This window comes from Cricetulus griseus, chromosome 2 (genome assembly GCF_003668045.3).
Source record: "Cricetulus griseus strain 17A/GY chromosome 2, alternate assembly CriGri-PICRH-1.0, whole genome shotgun sequence".
Classification (NCBI taxonomy): Eukaryota; Metazoa; Chordata; class Mammalia; order Rodentia; family Cricetidae; genus Cricetulus; species Cricetulus griseus.
Window position 1 is genome coordinate 149,945,784 of NC_048595.1, and position 14,153 is coordinate 149,959,936.

The 14,153-nt window shown below is 38.4% G+C and overlaps 1 protein-coding gene across 1 annotated transcript in view; it reads left to right on the forward strand.

The window, feature by feature from the left end:
- The window catches only part of Arfgef1 (ADP ribosylation factor guanine nucleotide exchange factor 1), a 99,991-nt gene that overhangs the window by 2,809 nt on the left and 83,029 nt on the right, over positions 1-14,153 (forward strand).

Here is a 14,153-nt window from a genome sequence, read left to right on the forward strand (position 1 = left end):
AGCCCCTGATTTTTTTTTCCTTCTAGTCATCCTTTAATATTAAGTTTGGGATAACTGCTATATATCCTTGGCTGATGTGAAACTCATTATGTAGACCAGGCTACCCTTGAACTGTAGAATTTATGGCAATTCCCCTGCCTCTACCTCCCAGGTACTGGGATTGCTGGTGTGTGCTACCATTGCAGGTCTGTGTGTAGCTGTTGTTAAAACCCTTGCTGAATGGTGGTGGCACACATCTTTAATCCCAGCAGAGGCAGACAGATCTCTGTGAGTTCAAGGTGAGCCTGCTTTACAGAGCAAGTTTCAGGACAGCTAGGGCTATACAGAGAAACCTGGTCTTGGAAAACAAATAAACAAAAAGCCCAAAAAGAAAACAAAAACTTGAAAAGATTCGTGTGTGTGTGTGTGTGTGTGTGTGTGTGTGTGTGTGTGTGTGTGTGTGTATATATATATATATATATATATATATACACGCATTATTGAACACTTAACAGAGCTGCAAGGAGATGGACAGTAAGCAGGGAAATATATACCAGACTGATCCTTTTTTTGTTTGTTTGTTTTTGTTTGAAAATAATTTCATTGGCATTTAAGTAGAATTCAAATCATTGGTATTTGCAATAAATTCATCCTCCTTTTATTATAATGACCAATTAAAATAAGTTTTCTGTAAATAATACTCAAAATTATATCATCATGAATTCTTAAGAATACTGTATTTTGACTAAAGTATCACCTTGTGTAAACTATATAATCCAGGCATGGTGACTGATACACATAACTCTGGCAGATAGATTGCCATGAGTGAGTTCCAGGCCTACCTGTTTGGGTTTCATAGCAAAACCCTTTTCCACTACACAGAGGAACTTTTATTTTTACAAACAGCATAAATCTTTAAAGGGTATACAGTTATTTAAAACTTATTTCAAATTTTCTAACATCTTAGATTTTGTTTTAAAAAATGGTTAAAAAGAACTTTTTCTTAAATTGGTAGAAGCCCACAGGCCCAGGAACAGCTCCAGGTTGCCCTCTCTTGGTACCTGCCTGACTGCAGTTCTGTGCAGTGAACATTAAGGGATTCTAGGCTGCCCTAGCTTAGTGTGATCCATGCCTGCTCTTGAGAATCCTGCATTAAAAATAGTCTGGCCATCTGCTGGCAGATGAGACAACAGCTGAGCTATTTTTAGTTTCAAAAGAATTTAGGATTGTTTCAGGATTGAGCTTGAAGGTGGCATTGTTTATCTTTGGGGAGATGCACTTTGGACATAACCCCAGTCAGGCTTCTAGGTTCAGGAGTTTCTTTGATGTTAGGCTATACTAAAGTAGTTTAACTTGTGTCTTTGGATAGCTGTGAAAATAACTATAAATGGCAGAATGGGGGTTCCTGGTTGGAAGCTGGCACTAGTAAAATAAGAGAGAAGGCTTAAGGAAGGAAGACATTTGAGCCAGTGATAGGGCAGGGAAACCTAAAGGGATGCAAAAGAATGATAGAGTAGTAAGTTTTGCTCAGATTCGATATGAATTTATATTGTCATCATATTGTGATGTGATCCTATTGACTTAGCTTTCTTATGAGTCTGTTACCCATAAACATAATTTATCCCCAAATATATAATTTATTAATTTTTTTATTTGTTTTATTTTTTAGACACAACTTTGCTGGGTATATCTGATTGGCCTGGTACTAGCTGTGCAGACCAGAGTAACCCAAATTTCAGCAGTCATCCTGCCTTGGCATCCTTAGTGTTGGGATAAGTGAGCCACCTTGGCCTTGTCTAGCCAGAAATAGGAATTTAATACCATGATGCAAATCTTAGAGAACTTGCTTGCTTCTGCCTCAGTAACCCACTGTTACTTCAGGTGATAGCATTGGCTGAATTACTGTGTGCCTTTGACCCTGAGTTTGTGGTACTTTAATTTATCACCATTTACAAGCATGTGACATTTCTGAATAACTGCTGAATATTTATTTAGACCAATTTGTGTGTACATTTTTAGGTGTGGGTATATTTGCCTATGTATGCGTGTGTGGATGCTACAGGCCTGTGTCCTCTTCCTCTGTCTCTTTCTACCTTCCATTTTGAGACAGGGTCTCCTATTCAGTCTGGAAATTGCCATCTCTGTAAGTCTGGCAGGACAGTGAGCCCCTTCAGTTTCCCTGTCTTCACACCTCCTAGCACTGAGATAACAAATACATGTTGCTGTGTGTACCTGGCTTTATGTGGGTGCCAGGTATCCAAATTGAGGGCTTCATGTTTGTACAGTGAGCACTTTACCAGTGAGCTGCTCCCCACCCCACCCCCGACACATTTGAGTTTAAATCAGTAAGCAAGTCTTCCTTGCTGTCTAAAACGAGAGCCATCAGTACCTGAGCTGCCTGAAAATTTGAGTTGTCTAGAGAAGACTAAAGGAAGATCCTGTTTATTGGTCTTTTGACTTTCAGGTTGGATTTAAGGACCCTTGATTCAGAGTAGGCTTGCATACAATGTCATGAAGCCCAAGCTTAGAGAAACGCTTACCCACAGATTTGGATTGCCAGAGTAAGTTCAGGTCACAGTCAGTGTATGAACTTACTCCCATTTTAGAAATTTAAAATGCACATGAACACTATTAAGATTCTGAAAAATTCTCCAAAGAAAACTGCTGAACTTTGATTAGCTTTTCCTAAATTCATTTTACGTTTTCTCAGTCTCTTAATGTAGTTAATGCTTCAAGGATACTTTTCCTTGGACATTACTTTGAAACACTGCTTAAGAGAAAAGACAAAGTAGATAATACAATGACCGGAACTCCTGCTGAAACAGTTCTGAGAAGTCCTGTGTTTGGGGGAAACAATAGTCTTGTTCAGTATCCAGCAACTGGAAATCTGGCTTGGAAGTGCATGTCTGTAATCCCAGCACTTGGGAGGTGGAGACAGAATGATCAAGGAGTTTAAGGCTGGCCCTGGTAGCACAAGATCCTGTCTCAAAAATAAAAACAAAACTACAAAAACAGAAATAAACCAAAACCCAACAGGGTAGGGGGTGGAGGGGGGCGTTGCTGTTGTGAGAGAGTTAAGGCTCTGGAATGCTTTCCAAACTGCTGGTCCTCCTGTGTTCATCTCTACCAATGAATAAATCAGATATGATACTGTACACCTGTAATGTCAGCACTCAGGAAGTGGCGATAGAAGGATCAGTAGTTCAAGGTCAACCTGGGCTACCTGAGACTTTTCACTGAAAAATACATGGGATGATCACCGTTTGCTGTAGTATCAACTTGGTTTCCTTTCTTCCTTCCTTCCTTCCTTCCTTCCTTCCTTCCTTCCTTCCTTCCTTTCATTCCTCCCTCCCTCCCTCCTTTCCTCCCTCCCTCCCTCCCTCCCTCCTTTTTTTCCTCCCATCTGGTGGCAAATTCTAGATGGACTCTCCTGGTAACCTTTATTTTATAGACAAAATTGAAAACAGTTTGAGGAAGCATTTGTCATTATATTCTTCACATATCTGACAAGGAAAAATTCACAAGTAAATTATTGCTATTTCCAACAATTTTAGAATTTGTTTATTTTTATTTTATGTGTATGAGTGTTTTGTCTGTGTGTATCAATGTGCATCACACAACTGCCTGGTACCCAAGGAAGTCAGATAAAATCATCAGATTGTTTCCAATTGAAATTTTAGTCAGTTATGAGGAGGCATGTGGGTGATGAGAACCAACCATACCCTGATTCTCTGAAAGAATAACCAGTGCTGTTTTTTGTTGTTGTTGTTTTTGGTGGGGTTCAAGAAAGGGTTTCTCTGTAGCTTTAGAGGCTGTCCTAGAACTAGCTTTTGTAGACCAGGGTGGTCTTGAACTCACAGAGATCCGTCTGCCTCTGCCTCCCAAGTGGTGGGATTAAAGGTGTGGAATGCCTCTGCCGCCGCCACCACCACCCACCCACCACCACCCGCCCCCCCCCATGTAACCAGTGCTCTTAACTGCTGAGCCATCCATCTCTCCAGCCCCAAACATACATATTCCTTTTGACTATATGCTTGTAATAGTCCCGCCTCTTAGGAGGTTGAGGGAGTAGGATGAATTGAGCCTTGGAGTTTGAGACTATCTGGGCAATATATAGCAAGACCCGATCTCAAAAGTGAAAAAAAGCTAGGCGTTCGCTTAATTATTTGTGGAATTCTTCCTGTTTCAGGTAGTGCACTTGTGTACTGGGCACACACTGTGAATCAAGCATGCCTTGGTGGAAGTTAACATTTTAGTAGGGTGAGGATCCCAGAAACTACTGATTAATAAGTATTATCAGTTGTTATCTGAAGAAACATCTCAGAAGGGTAAAGACACAACAGGAATTAACTGTCAAGAAAGGCTTCTCTGTGAAATGACATTTAAGGGAAAAAGTAACAAAGATTCAGTCTTTCAGAGAAAAACAAGAGGTGTGCTTAATGTTTCAGGTTTCAGAGACACTTGTGTTGTTGGGGGAAAGAGGGAAGTGAGAAGAGCAGGTTTGCGGTTTTATCTGTGGGAAAGCCAGAGAGGAGGTTTTTTTGTTTTGTTTTGTGTGTGTGTGTGTTTTTTTTTTTTTTTTTTGAGAAAGGGTCTCATATAAGACAAACTGACCTAAGATTTCCAGTGCAGGTAAAGATGACCTTGATCTGCTCTTCCCAAATCAACCTCCCAAGTGCTAGGATTACTCTGGAGAGTATGTAGTGGTGGTAGGGAGTGGGGAGAAAAAACTGTCCCCCACTCTCATTGTTTTGTGGGTTTTGTCTGTTTTTTGAGACAGTCTCTCAGTGTCTAGTTTGGTGATCCTCCTGCCTTAGCCTCCTAAGTGCCAGGATTGCATGTATGTGTCACCAGGCTTGGCACAAAAAGTGGTTGGTTGTGTGTGTTTTAGGTTTTTGTTTGTTTGCTTTGTTTTTTGTAGCAAACATCATTGTCTTGCCTTTATACATATTTTATAATTTTTTAAAAGCAGTTTTGATATCTTGATACATAGCCTGGGCTATCCTTGAACTCCTGCCCCCATATTATGCACCCTCCAGCCAAGTGCTAATATTACAGGCATGCTGTATTATGCCTGTCTTTAGACCACCCTCCCCTTTTTACTAGATATTGAGCCCAGGGCCTTGTGCACACTAGGAAAGCTCTGTACCATTGAACTATGTTGATGGCCCTGGAATTAAAAATAAAACATTATTATTTCCTTGGCGTTTTGATCATTTTCACCACCTATCCCATCTACCCCTAGATCCACTCCCTTTCCCTAATAACCCCACTTTGTGTACCGCGTCTTATTATTGTGTTGCCCGAGTATTCTTAAATGTGTGGCCATCCACTAGAGCATAGTTAGCTTACCAGGTACTACACACTTAGAGAAAGCTGGTTCTCCTCCTAGCAGCCATCAGTTGTCAGTAGATAATGGGACTTCATGCCCACCTCCACTTTCCATGCTGGTATTGGTCTGGCATGCTATCACAATCACTGTGAGCTTATATGTGTTGTATTCAGAAGATACCTATTACATTGTCTACTGCCAGTGCCTCTTACAGTCTTTCCACCCCTTCAGGTCAGGAGGCATATGCAGTACAAACCTTTTCCTGCCGAGCTACCTGCACCAACTCTAAATCATAGAATTTCCCAATGAGATAATAGGAAATTTTATAGTAAGAAAAAGGACACAATTCAGAATAGAGGGCTGCCAAGAACGGTGGTGGTGATGATCAGTTTTCATTGTCAGCTTGACTGACACAATCTAGAATCATCTGCAAAGAGGGTTTCTCAGTGAGATTGTTTAGATCAGGTTGGCATGTGGACATGTCTGTGGGTTATTATCCTGATTATATTAATGAAAGAACCAGCTTAAAAGTGGGTTTCACGAGTCCTTGGGTTTGCATAAAAAGTGAAGAAGTGAGCTGAGGCAAAACATGGGGTTAATTTTGTAAATAAAAAAAAAATTAGGCTAGGAAGACAATTCGCTTAGTAATGTGCTTGAGTTACAAGCATGAAGACCTGAGTTTAATCCCTACAACTCATGTAACAGTCGAAGTATGGCAGTGTACTCTTGAAATCCCAGCACTGGGGAAGAGGAGGAGGCTCACTGGCTTGCCAGCCTACTTAATCTGTGAGGATAACTTTTGGTTTTCACACACATGCTTGCATACCTGTGAGTGCAAACACAACTTTATTGAAGTATAATTTACATACTGTAAATACTACCTACCTATCAGTATGCTCACTGAGTTTTTAGTCACTACCAGAATTCAGTTTCATAGTGTTTGTACCAGCTCAGTCAGATCCTAGTGTCCATTTACAGTTAATCTTTGTTTCTTCTCTCCAGGTCTATACATCTCCTAATATGTTTTCTGTGTCTAGAAATGCATTTTCTGAACATTGTGCACAAATAATCTACATTGATGAGGTTTTGTGTTTTTCACTCAGTTTGCTTTTGAAGTTCACTCTTGTAGTGTGTACTGCTGCTTCCTTCATCTCTGCTGAGTGTAGTGGCACACACCTGTAGTCTGAAATTTCAGGAAGTTGAGGCAGGAGAGCAACAAAACCCCACAAACCTCAGTTTTGTATTAATGAATAGGAAAATATAGGTCTTTCATTTGAAATACTTGGGATCCAAAGTGCTCCAGACTTTCAGAGTTTTTTTGAATTTTGGAATATTTGCATAAACTTTACTGGCCAGGGGTACTCAAATCATAATATTTGAAATGCTTTAAAATCTGAAACCTTTTGAGCACTGACATAATGCCCCAAAGTTTCCAGTTTTGGAGCATCCCAGATTAGGTTTGCTCATCCTGTATCACATTTTGTTATCTATTCATTAGCTGATGCACATTTGCGTTGAATGAATAATGCTTCTGTGACTGTTTGGGTATAAATCTTTGTGGACATAACATTTTATTTCTCTTAAATAGATAACCTAGGAGTGGAGTTGATGGGCTGTATAGATTATATTTGAAGGGTTATCCCATTGAAGTACTTGATATTTTGAAACGTTTTTTTTTTTTCCAGACCTTACTCTACACATACAGATACTGGAGTGTGAGCATGTACACAGGGTTCTATTTTAAAATGGTTTTTCTTTGTGTGTGAGTTCCTGCATGTATCCGTGCACCATGTTGTGCCATCGCCTCAGAGACCAGAATAGGCATCAGATCTCCTGGAACTATAGTTATAGATGGTTGTAAGCCACAGTGTAGATGCTAGGAACTGAACTAGGATCCGCTACAAGAGCAACAAATACTCTTAACCATTGATACATCTCTGCAGTCTCCAGAAATACATTCTTTAAAAAAAAAAAAAAATTTACACTGATTTCCAAGGCAATCACAGAAATAACAGCTAATTTTTTTTAGTGTGTTCTGGGTTATATAGCAATTAAATACTTATTGACTTTATCTTCCTTGGTCTTCAGAACTCTCCTGAGTGCTTAAGAAATTTAACTATTTTCATTTTGTAGTCAAGAAACTGAATTTGTATTTAGCTGAGTTGAAATGTGGCCATGCACTGTCTTGGGGTTAGGTAGTCCTTATTTTCTGACTTACTGCAATGAATGTGGGTAAGAGACAAGTTGCAAATGGGAAAAGGAAACCGAGAAAGAAAGGGACTGTCAGGGAAAGAAAAAGGTTGGGCATTTTGCATGTCTATACAGATGGCATGTCTGCAGCTTCAGCATTTGATGAATGTAGGCAGGAGGATCAGGTATTCAAGGTCATCCTTAACTGCATAATGAATTTGAGGCCCCAGCCTGGGCTACTTGAGAACCTTCCTCAGCAAACAAACGTAACTTTACCAACCAAATAAATGAATAAAAAATCTTGGGGCTTTAGTTCAGAGGTAGAGCACATTCCTAGCATATGTGATGTCCAGGGTTCAATCCTTAGTACTAAGAAAGGAAATTTTAAAAAGGATGCACATATGTAACTTCTAACAAAGAAACAAATAACACATACATACATACATACATACATACATACATACATACATACATACATCAATACTGCCCTACACATTTTCAGTGAATCTCTGGGGTATTTATGGTCTCTGTGGTAGTGTTGTAAATCCATCATAGAGATAGAATTTTAATTCTGTGTTTTACTTAAAGCAGACACATTCTGTATTCACAAAAAGTTTTGGTAAGTTATTTGAAAATTTGAAGAGTTGTGTAAGTTCTCAAGGATTCTGTATAAACTGGCTTTTATTATACCTGTAGTCCTACCCCCAAGATTTTTTATTTGTGTGTGTGAGACACACACACACACACACACACACACACACACACACAGAGAGAGAGAGAGAGAGAGAGAGAGAGAGAGAGAGAGAGAATGTGTGTGTGTGTGTGTGTGTGTGTGTGTGTGTGTGTGTGTGTGTGTGTGTTTAATTAGAGTTGCTTACATGTGCATAGGTTATTTATAAGCACATGGGCAACTTTACCAATAGCAACACTACAAAAAGGATGTGTCCACCATCTGTCCTCTGCAACCATTAACTTCCAGTAGTTCTTCAAGAGGGTTGAAGCCAGTTGAGTTTTTTCCTTATCCATGACGGAATGCTGGTAGACCTAGGTTTGTGTGGGTCATGTGCAAGTAATGACAGCTGTCTTGAGTTCATGAGAGCAACAGTCATATCATAGCTGGAAGACAGTGTTCATAACACTCATCCTCCTACATTCTTTGCACCCTCTTCTGCCATATTCTCTTATCTCTGTCTTATTTAGGACTTGCTTTCAGCACATTGGCCAGTTAGGAGTCTGCAGTATCTTCTGTCCACTGCAAAAAGAAGTTTCTCTCACCAATGCAGAGAGCAGCACTAATCCATGAGCATAAATACAAATATTTAGAAAGCAGTTTTATGAGTAAAACATGTTCTCTCAGCAAAACAATAGTATCTTCTCTACTAGAGCCTGGCCTATCCAGCCATAGATTTTTGATTAGGTTTACAGTACTAGGTGTGAATTCAACCTGTGTAGCAGGCTTTAAATCCAGCTAGAAAGCATTTGGTTACCACCATAATAGTCATGCTGCACTATCCATAAAGCTACACATGTGTTTGGTTTGCTGCTTTTTGTTGCATTGTCATTGTGTTTTTCTGAACTTTTCATCTGGCCTGTTACTCCTTTTGTGAGTTTCCAAAGCTCTTTCTGTCTGTCTTTCCAATGGGGTCTGTTTTCTCCTTATTCTGATTCTACTTCACTGTCTAGTCCTTTATCTTACTTGGAGGCCTGGGCATGTAGAATTTTTTAAACACTATAAAAGAACCCAGTCTTCCTTTATTTGATGTTAATATGACCATCCTTTTGATACCTTTTTCCGTCTTCTTTCAATCTACCTATATCAATATATTGTATTTGAGGTTAGTGTCAAGTAGTTAACATATACAGTGGTTCATCCTTACCTGTGGTTTTACTTTGTTCTGTTATCAGCAATCAGCTGCAGTGTGAAAATACTGAATTTGAGTTTGCAGAAATAATTACTAATTTTTGAATCTTGTATTAGCTTTGTCCAGAATGTCTATTCCTTATATATGTCCATCCACTAGTCCAGTGGTTCTCAACTTTCCTAACATTGTGACCCTTTAATATAGTTCCTCATGTTGTGGTGACCCCCACAACCATAAAATTATTTCACTGCTACTTCAAACTATAATTTTGCTACTGTTGTGAATTGTAATGGAAATATTTTTGGAGATAGAGGTTTGTCAGAGAGGCAGTGACCCACAGGTTGAGAACTGCACACTAGTCACTACTACCTCAGTTTTCTGATCCTCTGTCACAATATTACAGTGCTTTTGTTTATGCAATTTTTACTGAGTAATGGTTTAAGAGTGATGATGTTTGAAATTTGGATATTACTGAAAGTGATGCTGTAAAATTTTCCTATACATGAAAAACGAAGGTTCTTTTTTTTTTTTAATGAAGAGAACAAAAAATCATATTTTAAGGATGGTGTGATCTATGATAAGAATGAATCACATATTCATAAGTTTGTGAATAAGGTAAAAAGAAATTTGGACTGGTTTTACTGTAACACTTCAGATTGTAAGAGTCATAGTCCTAGTTACATAATAAGTACCTAGTTAAAATGGAAAGGACGTTAAGCTTTATATTGTCATATATCAGAAGAAAACATGGAGGATTTGGTACTGTCTGTGGTTTAGGCACCTACTAGTTGTGTTGGAATGTGTCTCTTGGTGTTAGGGGAGATTACTATAGTGCCGCATAGTTTTAAAATTCAATTTGTTATTTTTTAAAAAATGAATAATTTATTAAATACACTGTAAAAGGGTAAGAGGGAAAGCAGGTGACACATAACTGGAGACCACCTATCTGCCAAACTGTCTTAATTCTTATACTTGGACCTTTGTTTTTAATGTAAAATTGATAATGTTATGGTTTGGATCTGTCATTTTACATTTGGTCCTTTTCCTTTTTTCTTTGATTCTTTTCTTGCCATTATGTAAATCTTAAATATTGCCTTTATAAACAGCAAAGAACATGTGACAGAATGACAAATGTTTCATTTATCACTTCAGTCATATTTCTAAAATTCAGGAGATGAAAGATGTTATATTTTCTCTTTTATAATATACTTGATATCTTTTTTTTTTCTTTTTGAGACAGGGTTTCTCTGTGTAGCTTTGTAGACCAGGCCGGTCTCTGCCTCCCTTGTACTGGGATTAAAGGCAAGTGACACCACTGCCTGGCTTTGATATCTTATTTCCAATAATTTATTTTTATAATTATTTTTGAGAATATAGTACAGTTATAGTTTCCTTCTCACCTCCCTTTGACCCCTTCCACCCTTCTGATGTACCCCTCCATTCCTTTCAGATTCATGGCATCTTTTTAGAGTGTGTGTGTGTATTCCCAATATATAAATACAATTTGCTCAGTTCATATAATGTTACTTGTATGTATCTTTTCAGAGCTGGCCATTTGGCATTTGATAACCAATTAGTGTGCTCTTTCCTGAGGAAGACTATTTGCCCTATTCTCAGTATTCCTAAGTTGTCTGTAGTTCTTTGTGTAGGGCTGAGGCCTCTTCAGCTAATAGACATTAGCATGTCTATTGATACCATTCTTGTTCAGTCATGTTTTGGCAGCCATGTTGGTGCGATTTCATAGATTCAGTTTCTCTGACATTTGTAGGAGACATAGTCTCACAGCAAACTTTCTGTTCCTCTGGCTCTTCCACTCTTTTAGCCCCTATTCCACAATGTTGTGCTCCATAACTCTGCATTTTGTTCAGTTGTGGTTTTCTGTAATGGTTTCCATTTGCTGCAAAGAGAAGTTTCTTTGATGAGGAGTGAGGACTACACTTACCTGGGGTTGTATAAGAACAAATATTTAGTTAAGGAGTATGCTGATTTAGTAAAATGGTGGTTCAAGTTCTCCTCCAAGATCCATGACTTCCTTGGCCCTAGGTAGTTGGTTGGGTTTCCAGTATCACGAATGAGTTTCTTGTCTAGTAGGCTTTAAGACCAGTTAGAGAGCTGTTGATTACCGCCAAGGTAATGTATGCCACTACTACACCCTTAAGGTTAATGATGCTATGCTGGCCATTGTTGTGGTTCATGGGCACCATAGCTGGGTAGGACTATTGGTTGCTTCCCTTCTATGGAAGCTTGCATAGTCCTCAGGAAGGAAGCTTTCAGGTCAAATACAATTCACATTCTCTGGATCTTGTGTCCAAAGAAGGGCAACAGCAATTAGCCTATATTTTGGGATCCTCTTGGACAATAACTCAAAAGAGGGTTTCTCATTCCTGGTGTTGGAGTTTTTGTTAGTCTATGGCTCTAGAGGGGAACATTGTTAGCCCATATATATATTTTTTAAGATTTATTTATTTATTATATATACAACATTCTGCTTCCATGTATATCTGCACACCAGAAGAGGGCACCAGATCTCATAAGGGATGGTTGTGAGCCATCATGTGGTTGCTGGGAATTGAACTCAGGACCTCTAGAAGAGCAGTCAGTGCTCTTAACCTCTGAGCCATCTCTCCAGCCCTTGTTAGCCCATATTTAATCTATGTATGTATATACACAGTACATATACACATATACTTACAAACTCTTCAGTTTTTATATTCCTCTCTGCAGCCAGCCATCTCTTTTCCTGTCTCTACCTGCCTAGTGCTGGGATTAAAACTGTGAGCTCTGCTTCTCTATTAGACTGGTTAAATTTCATGTAGCCCAATGTGGCTTTGAACTCCTGATCTTCCTGCTTCTACCTCCTAAAGGTGTATGCCACTACTGCCTGGCCTCTGTGGTTAACTAGTGGCTAGCTCCACCTTCTGATCTTCAGGCAAGCTTTATTTTTCAATTACATTTAAATTCCTTTTATAAGGTAACCCTAGTGGTTATTTTTCTTTGGTCATCTTTAATCTTGCAAGGTCTTAATTTTTTAAATAAACTTTAAAAAATAATTTACTGATTTTTTTACTTTTTTATTTATATACATTGGTGTTTTGCATGTCTGTGGGAGGGTATTGGATTCCCTGGAGCTAGAGTTACAGACAGTTGTAAGCTGCCATATGGGTGCTGGGAATTGAACCTAGGTCCTTTGGAAGAGCTCTCTCTCTAGTCCACAAGCTCTTAATTTCAAGATTTATTCTTTCACTAAAAATAATGTATAGATCTGAAAATGTACCACTGACCAAATGTTAGTTAACCCTTATGATGTGAATTTTGCTGTCACTCAAATTATTCATTTGTACACAATGAGTCATTTCTTTGTACCTTGCTTTCACTATTTTTTCCTCTCTTTCCCTCTCTGAAATTTTATTATACTATATTTTGGCATGTATTTTCTTGGATATCTTTTTCTTGTTTTCTCAGTTTTAAAATGCATAGTTTTGTATATAGTACTACATTTTGTGTTTGTAGTTACAAACCTTTGTTAGTTATGAATTAACTTTGTAGTTAATAACTAGTATTGTAGCTTGTAAAAGGATACAACATGAGAACACACTCCATTTACTAAAAGGAGTAATTAACTTTTTTACATAGGAGGTGTGTGTGTTCTGAGATTCAAAGTGAAACATTTCTTCCTGTGGTTTTCTGCAAAATAATTTTGAGAACTGTTGATTAAAATCATTCACGTTTTATTTTGTTTGAAGAGGGCTAATTAGCAGCATCCCTGGATTTGAGACTAATGCTGATAAGCAAAAAGGTGGGATTTTTTTTTTTCTACCTCCAAATTACTTAGTTTTCATAGCTTGTTTTTCTAACCAATTAAATTGATCACAAACTGATGTTTCTGAGCAGTTAAGATGTGAATAAATTAAAGACAGCCATAGAACCACTCAGCATTAGTGTGTGTTCTGATGTCAGATGGAAGACCTGAAGCAGAAAGGAGCGGGAAGAGGAAGGAAGCAGAAAAGTGTATTCCTCTTATATAACCTAAATTTTGAACCTTTTTTTTTCTTGGTCAAATTCCGCCTCTCCCACATTCTGTTACCACTATTCTCCCATTCCTGTGAGTTTGCCCTTTTTTTGGACCTCATGTGCAAATGATCACTTGGTATTTGTCTTTTTATGCCTGTCTTCTCCTGGGCATTGTGAATCTTTATTAAGTTGTCTTTAAATATCCAAGTAATATTTTTACCCCAGCCCTCCTTTACTCCTACCACTGGTAAAAGGCTTTGGTCCTCGGAGAGCTAGACTGAAATCCTGAATATCAAATATCTGGCACACAGTAGCCAATGAGTAAGTCATATATATTTTATGAATCAATGTTATAGCGAAGTAATTTAAGGAAGTTACTTTATACTTAATATAGGGCTTGGCAATAGAACGTAATCAGTAAATAATATTAAATTTAGAAGTGTTGCATAAATTTTTCCTGAAGAGAGACTTGAACATCTCTTTACCAAATTGTTCCACCGAAGTCCAGTTTGCTTAAGCAGTTAGTTTAATTGGAGTTTTAGGAGCATGGATGAGGAGTTATCTACAGAGAGCAGGTGTGTGTGTGTGTGTGTGTGTGTGTGTGTGTGTGTGTGTTGAAACTAGAAGGAGCACCATGACAATGAAGGAAAGGATCTTAGAGGGGAGAAATAATGGAATATGTGAGGCATAAAATCAAGGGAAGCTTTTCTGTGGGAGAAAAAGAACCAGCACGGCGGGACAGGGGAAGGAAGGGTAATGAGGGAGGAAGAAAAGAAACT